This window comes from Aotus nancymaae, unplaced genomic scaffold, assembly GCF_030222135.1.
Source record: "Aotus nancymaae isolate 86718 unplaced genomic scaffold, 86718_ANA_hifiasm-v0.15.2.pri h1tg000001l, whole genome shotgun sequence".
Classification (NCBI taxonomy): Eukaryota; Metazoa; Chordata; class Mammalia; order Primates; family Aotidae; genus Aotus; species Aotus nancymaae.
Window position 1 is genome coordinate 8,078,748 of NW_026988412.1, and position 8,071 is coordinate 8,086,818.

The window sequence follows — 8,071 nt, forward strand, 5'->3', positions numbered from 1 at the left end:
CTGAAAAGGTGATTCAGAAAGTCTGCTGGGTCATGCCAGCCACGCTCCTACAACCACTCATGGACATACGGACTTCCCTTGAGCCAGGAGGGCCCAGGACTGAGTCACTGGAATACGTTGTAGGGGACATAGGAGGGCAGAGAAAGCTAAAGCCATTCTGTAAGCTGCTGCAGAGAAGCCCCCTTGAGGTAGTGGAGAGATGAGGTGCTCCGCACGGTCTGCAACACCAGTGCAGGTGGGAAAGGATATGTAATGAGGCAATGCGTCCAAAGGCCTTTTGACCCAGCTGCTGGGAAACATCTCTCAAATTTCTCCAAAGAGAAACTTCAAGGGCCAGATTATTCAGAGAGATTGACATGGGACCTTGTGTCACTGCTGCAGAAATGGACTTCTCCTTTGCATGGCCTGGCCCTCTGTATTTGCCCTCCCTTTGCTTTTCCACACATCTTATACAGCGTTGCAACAGGAGGGAGCTCTCTCTGCCAGCCAGGCAGTGGCAGGAGTGTCTCTGCAGGTAGCCAAGGTGACGCTGGCAGCCAGGGAGGCAGCACTTGGGATAGCTCTGGCAAGAACACCTCGCTGGCTGCCCAGGGAGAGGGCCTGGGCCCTGGGCCAGGACATGGATGGGCCTGGATCATTCTGCTGATTGAGCCAAACAGCATTAAAAATAATTGCAGAATGGAAACGACTTTGGTGCATTTTTTCTGGCTATTAAAAAAATACAGATATAGTGGGGAAAAAATGCTGAAAATGTCTAAGAAGAAAATTAATGTTTCCTATTAATTTTCCCATCACATGTTTATATAATAATAAAGAGGTCATTTAAAAAATTTTAATTATGTAAATTATCTGGGAATATCTTCTTATTAAAAAAATCTCTGCACAGAAAAATGTCACCTTCACTCCCTTGCAATTCTTTCCCCTTCACCAAATTTAAGCTCTATTATTGGTTTAAAATGTACAGACCAACATCTGTCCTTCTAGGCTTTGCATATTTACACACACATGATAGACAGATATATATTAATAGATATAGATTTGTGTTCATATGTTTTTTTATTATTATTTTTAATTTTTTCTTTTTAGAGACAGGATCTCACTCTGTCACCCAAGCTGGAATGCGAAGGTGTGATCATAACTCACTGCCTCATCGAACTCCTGGGCATAAGAGATTCTCCCACCTCAACCTCCCAAGTTGCTGGGACTACAGGCACACACCACCATGCCCAGCTAACTTTTGTATTTTTTTTGTAGAGTCTTGCTATGTTGCTCAGGCTGGTCTCAAACTCCTTTGACTCAGCCTCCCAAAGTGCTGGGATTACAGGCATGAACCACTGTACCCAGCTGGTTATTGCATTTTAAATTTTGCTTAAGAAAGCCTCTCTACTACCAAGATTTCATTTGGAATTAGTTTTATATGTTGTGAGATATCTAACTTTATTTTTCCTCAAATATATATCCATTTTCCCCAAAACTTTTTGTCTAACTAGGCTATTCTTTCCTATTGGTATAAAATGCCATTTTTATCATATATTCCCTTCCTATGTAGAAATGGACCCACATGGTTCTATTGCTTGCTCTATTCTTTCCACCGATTTCTTCATTCTTATACAAATATCACCTTTTGCATTACTTGGCTTTATTGTATATTTTAAATATTTGATGGGCCCTTGTTCTTCCTGTAAACATTGTCCTTAGTTATCCTTATACATTTTCTCTTTCATATGAATTTTACAATCTTCTTGTGAAGTTCTATTTAAAAATCTTGATGGTATTTGATTGGTATTGCACTGTTTTTAACAATCAATTTGTGGGGAATCCATTATCTTTACAATATTGATTCTTTTCACCTGTGAACATGGAATGTTCCTGTAATTATTATTTCTTTGTTTGGTTTTGTTTTTTGAGACAGGGTCTCACTCTATTGCTCAGGCTGGAGTGGAGTGGCACGATCTCAGCTGACTGCAACCTCTGCCTTCTGGGTTCAAGCGATTCTCGTGCCTCAGTCTCCCAAGTAGCTGGGATGACTGGCATGGATCAACACACCTGACTAATTTTTCTATTTTTGGTAGAGACAGGGCTTCACAACATTGGTCAGGCTGGTCTCCAACTCCTGACCTCAGGTTACCCGCCCGCCTCGGCCTCCCACAGTGCTGGGATTACAGGCATGAACCACCACAGCTGGCCATATTTCTGTAATTGTTTAGGCATTCCTTTGTGACTTTCTTTTTTCTTTTTTTGAGATAGGATCTTTCTCTGTCACCCAGGCTGGAGCTCAATGGCACGAACACAGCTCACTACAACCTTGACCTCCTGGGCTCAAGTGATCCTGCCACAGCCTCCCATGTAGCTGGGACCATAGGTGTACGCCACCATGCCTGGCTAAATTGTTTTATTTTTTGTAGAGACAGGGTCTCACTTTGTTGCCCAGGCTGGTTTTGAACTCTTGGGTTAATGTGATCCTCCCACCTCAGCTTCCCAAGGTGCTGGGATTGTAGGCATGAGCCACTGCACCTGCCCTACTTTTCTTCATGTAGAGTCTTTGCATGGCTTAATTGGATTATTTCAAGGTATTTTGTAATTTTTTTTTTTGAGATGGAGTCTCCCACTGTTGCCCAGACTAGTGCAGTGGCGAGATCTCAGCTCACTGCAATCTCTGCCTCCTGTGTTCAAGCAATTCTCCTGCCTCAGCCTTTCGAGTAGCTGGGACTACAGGCATGCACCACCATACCCAGCTAATTTTTTTGTATTTTTAGTAGAGACGGGGTTTCACCAGGTTGGCCAGGATGGTCACGATCCCCTGACCTTGGGATCTGCCTGCCTCAGCCTCCCAAAGTGCTGGAATTACAGGCATGAGCCACCATGCCCGGCCAGTATTTTGTAATTTTAATTAATTATATTTTATAATTCGTTATTGCTTATTAAAGATAAACATTTGATTTTTGTATACTAGTCTTATAGCCAGCCATCTTACTGAGCCCTCATTAATTCTAATACTTATCCATTTAATTTTCTTAGATGTTTTGGGAATGAGATATAAGCAACAAACAATGAGAGTACTATTTCTTTGTTTCTGATTTTTTTTTTTGGAGACAGAGTCTCACACTCTCTCGGGGCTAGAGTACAGCAGTGCCATCTCAGCTTACTGCAACCTTTGCCTCCCACATTCAAGCGATTCTCCTTGCCTCAGTCTCCCAAGTAGCTGGGATTACAGGTGCCAGTCACCACGCCCAGCGAATTTTTTTGTATTTTTAGTAGAGACACGGTTTCACTCTGTTGCCCAGGCTGGTCTCAAACTCCTGAACTCATGATCCGCCTACCTCGGCCTCCCAAAGTCCTGGGATTATAGGCATGAGCCATGGCGCCTGGCCTGCTGTAGTTTTTATAACTAATTTTTAATTCTTATCATTGCTTGGGTTAGGTTTGGGAGCATAATGCTAACTGGTGGCCATCTTTATCTTGTTCCTGACTTTAGTGGAAAAGCTTCTAATATTCCATCACCTCTTCTGTGCTTTATGCTAGGCTTCTGGCAGATATCTTTTAATATGTCAAATAAATTTCTTGTCTTATTTTTGTAAGAGTTTTCATCAGTGGTGGGTATTTAGTTTCATTGACTAGGCGTTCCCCTTCTTTAATTTGTTAATGTGGTAAATTATATTAATGAATTTTCTAATGCCAAACTATCCTGGCCTTCTGTGATACATTCTGCTCGGCCGTGAGATTTGTTCTCTGGACCCACTGCTAGACATGGCTTATTAGGCATTTACTTGGGATTGTTACATTTCTTTTTACAAAGGAGATAGGCCTATGTTTTATTTTGGTTTTGTGTTTCTGATATCCTGGGCCAGTTTTCACCTCAAAATAAAGAATAAATTGGGACTATTTCCTTCTTTGCCTTTTCTCTAAACAAGTTATATAAGGCAAGACTTACCTTTACCTTAAAGCTTTGATAGCATTGGTCTGAGAAACCAGCAGGTCCTTAGACCTGATCTTTTTTTTTTTTCAGACAGAGTTTCACTCTCGTTGTCCAGGCTGGAGTGCAATGGCGTGATCTCAGCTCACCGCAACCTCCGCCTCCTAGGTTCAAGTGATTATCCTGCCTCAGCCTCCCGAGTTGCTGGGATTACAGGCATGTGCCACCACGCCTAGCTAATTTTGTATTTTTTTTTTAGGAGAGACAAGATTTCTCCATGTTGATCAGGCTGTTCTCCAACTCCTGACCTCAGATGATCTGCCCACCCCGGCCTCCCAAAGTGCGAGGATTTCAGATGCGAACCACCGCTCCCGGCCTATACCTGATCTTAAACATAAATCTAACAAAGTCAACCTTAAACTAATTTTTATATTTTTATTTTCTTCTCAAGTTTTCTATTTCTTGAGTCAATTTTGGCACTTTGTCTTTTTTTTCCCTAGAAAAATCATGCATTTTATGTAGATTTTAAATATAGGGGACATAATACTCTACATAATAGTTTCTATTCCCTAATGCTAAAAATATGCCATCTGCAACTATAGTTTAATTATCTTGTGCCAAGGATAATTAAATTGTGACTTCTTTTGTATTTACGAAGACTTGCCACCAGAAATATATGTATGTATTTTCTTTTAACAGGTCTTTTCAAAGATCCCAATTCTAACTGATACAAGATGAGCTCTCTACTAAGAAATCTGAGCAGCCTTGATGATCAGCTTATCTAAAGTAGTTTGCCACCCCACTTGCCCCCACCGTCTATCCTTTTTCTGTTCTGTATGATTTTTAAAGCACTTATCAGCAACTGACATATTGTATATTTGTTTATTGTCTCTTTACCCGTAATAGAATATATGCTCCATGAGTGCAAGTACTTTGTTTCCTTCAACACTGAATTGCCAGTGAATTTTTTGAATATTGCTTGGCATACAGATGATAAACACTAAATATTTGTTGAAGTCGTTGATTGAAGTAATGATTCTTTCATTGAGGATTTTGTTTTTTGTTTTTGTTTATTTTTGTCTACTCCGTGAATTTTATTCCTTAGATTTTAGTTGTTCTTGTTGCGTTTGGCATTTCATTCTCATAGTTTCTTCCCACCACTTTGCTGAAACTGCTTTCACCAAGGTGACCAAGGAAATCTCACATTGCTAAATCCAATGGCCAATTCTAAGTCCTCATCTCATAGAACATAGTCAGTCATGTCTTCTCTTCACTTTGAAAAACTTTACTTACTGCACTTCCAGTATCCCACACACTCTTCCTGATTTTCCACCTACCTATCTGGCTGTTGCTTTTCACGCTCCTTTGCTGGTTCCTCCTCATCTCCTGACCTCTAGTCTCCAGGGTCTGCATGCATACTCAATTCTTAGACTTATTTTTACTCTCTACACTAATTCCTTTAGTTTTCTAATTCAGTTTCATGACTTTAAATATCTTCTCTCTGCTGTTGGTACCCAAATCTATGGCTATCCTTGACCTCTCTCCAGAGCTTCAGACTTGTAGATGCAACTTCTATTCAACACTTGTCCTTGGATGTTTCGTAGACATCTCAACCTCCCATACTTAAAAAAGAAATCTTGAGATTCCACCCCAACAAAATCAGCTTTACCTCCAATCTTCCCTATCTTGTAAATGTCATTTTATTTTTCCAGCTATTCAAGACAAAAATCTTCAGATTTATCCTTCTCTCTTCTCTTGCATATCCCACATCAGCAAATTCTGTTGGTTCTACCCTCAAAATATACCCAGAATTCTCTCATTGCTCATTACCTCCATTGCTATCACCCTCGTCTAATTCACCATCACCTCTAAACTAGATTATTGCAGTGGTCTCTCTGCTTCTGCTATTCTCAGCACAGCCATGAAAACAATCTTGTTAAGCTGTAGGTCAATTTATGCCACTTCCTTGCCAAAATTCTCCAAGGCTTCCCTTTACTCTCATAGTGAAGCCAAATGCTTATGGAGGATTTGTAGAAATCCTGTGGGATCTGTCCTCTGGTTGCCCTTCCTGACCTCATCTGACCTGCTCCACTGTATCCTCATCTGTTCTACTTCTTGCCATGTTGGCCTCTGTATCCTTCCTTGAACAAACCAGGCACATCCTATCACATTTATTCTTCCCTATGTTTAGAATGCTCTTTCTTTACGAATCGAAATAGCTTTCCCATCACTTCCTTCTGTTCTCTCCTCAGATATAACCTCCTCAGTGAGGTCTTCCCTGACCAGCCTGTCTACAATTACCAGATGCTCCACCATCCTTTCAGTTCTCTTTTTTCCTTTATTTTTCTCGTAACACTTCTCACCACTTATCATACTCTATTTTTCACTTGTTTATCTTACTTACTTTCTGTTTTCTCCAATTAAACATAAGCTCCACAAGAACAGGGATCAGGGATTTTTATTTTCTTATTTATTTATTTTTTTGAGATGGAGTCTTGCTGTTGTCACCCAGGCTGGAGTGCAATGGTGCGATCTCGGCTCACTGCAACCTCTGCCTCTTGGGTTCAAGCAATTCTCCTGCCTCAGCCTCCAGAAGAGCTGGGATTACAGGTGCCCACCACCATGACCAATTAATGTTTTTGTATTTTTAGTAGAGACAGGATTTCACCATGTTGATCAGGCTGGCCTTGAGCTCCTGACCTCAGGTGATCTGCTCGCCTTGGCCTCTCAAAGTACTGGAATTACAGGTGTGAGCCATCACACCCAGATTTATTTTATTTTTTTCACATCTGTATTCCAGGGCCCAGAAGAGTGTTGGCACAGAGTAGGTTGTCAATACATATTTGTTGAATAAATAAATGAATAAGATTGGTGGTATAGACGGGCAGGTGATTTCAGGTACAGACGTGATTGATGCCTAAGGACAGCAGCCACCTGTGAGCTTGAGCACTGATAGAGTTTGGATGTTGTCCCCTCTAAATTTCAAGTTGATTTGTAATCCCCAATGTTGGAGGAGGGACCTGGTGGGAGGTGATTGGATAGTGGGAAGTTCTTTTTTTTTTTTTTTTTTAAGATGGAGTCTCACTCTGCTGCCCAGGCTGGAGTTCAGTGGCACAATCTCAGCTCACTGCAACCTCCGCCTCCCGGATTCAAATGATTCTCCTGCCTCAGCCTCCCGAGTAGCTGGGACTACAGGCACGTGCCATCACGCATGGCTAATTTTTTGTATTTTTAGTAGAGACAGGGTTTCACTGTGTTAGCCAGAATGGTCTCTATCTCCTGACCTCGTGATCTGCCTGCCTCAGCCTCCCAGAATGCTAGGATTACAGGCGTAAGCCACTGCACCCGGCCTAAAAGTTCTTTATAGCAGTGTGAAAATGGACTAATACAGGGATCTTGACCCAGATCCCAGGAGGGGATTCTTGGATCTGGCACAGGAAGGAATTCAAGGTGAGTAGTAAAGTGCAGTGAAAGAAGAGATAGTTTACTGGAAGCTACTCTGCTACAGAGTAGCACATTAGAGTAGCACATTTTCAGAAAGCAAGAGGAGGAACATACCATTTTTGTTTCAGATTTTTCTCATATAGGGATCTTGTCCATGTGAAGACTAAAGTAAGCCGTGCCAATGGGCAGCTGGGCCGACAGCATGACAAAAATTTATTATTCTGTTGATTTAAAGAAAATTATCTTTGTCATTTTAGTGTGCATCAAAGCACAACTATAATGATCTTGAAAGCATATCTTGTTATTGGTGTTGGGGACACCTAGACTCTCTGTTGCTGTAGGAGTTTGCCCTTGCAAGCATTACCAAGCTGCCGCCTTAGTTGTAAACACCTTAGGACCACGGGTTGTGACTGGAAAAGAGTGTGCCCCACTAGTTTTGAGACGGAGTTGATTTCAAAATGTTTTCACTCTGGCTGTCTGAGGCTCCTGCTTCCCTAAAACTTTGGCCTTTCAAAATGTTTGGATTTTAATTTATTTTTTATTTTTGCTTTTTAATTTTTTTTTTTTTTGAGAAGGAGTTTTACTCTTGTTGCCCAGGCTGGAGTGCAATGGCTCAATCTCCACTCACCGTAACCTCCGCCTCCTGGGTTCAAGTGATTCTTCTGCCTCAGCCTTCCAAGTAGCTGGGATTACAGGCATGCACCACCATGCCCA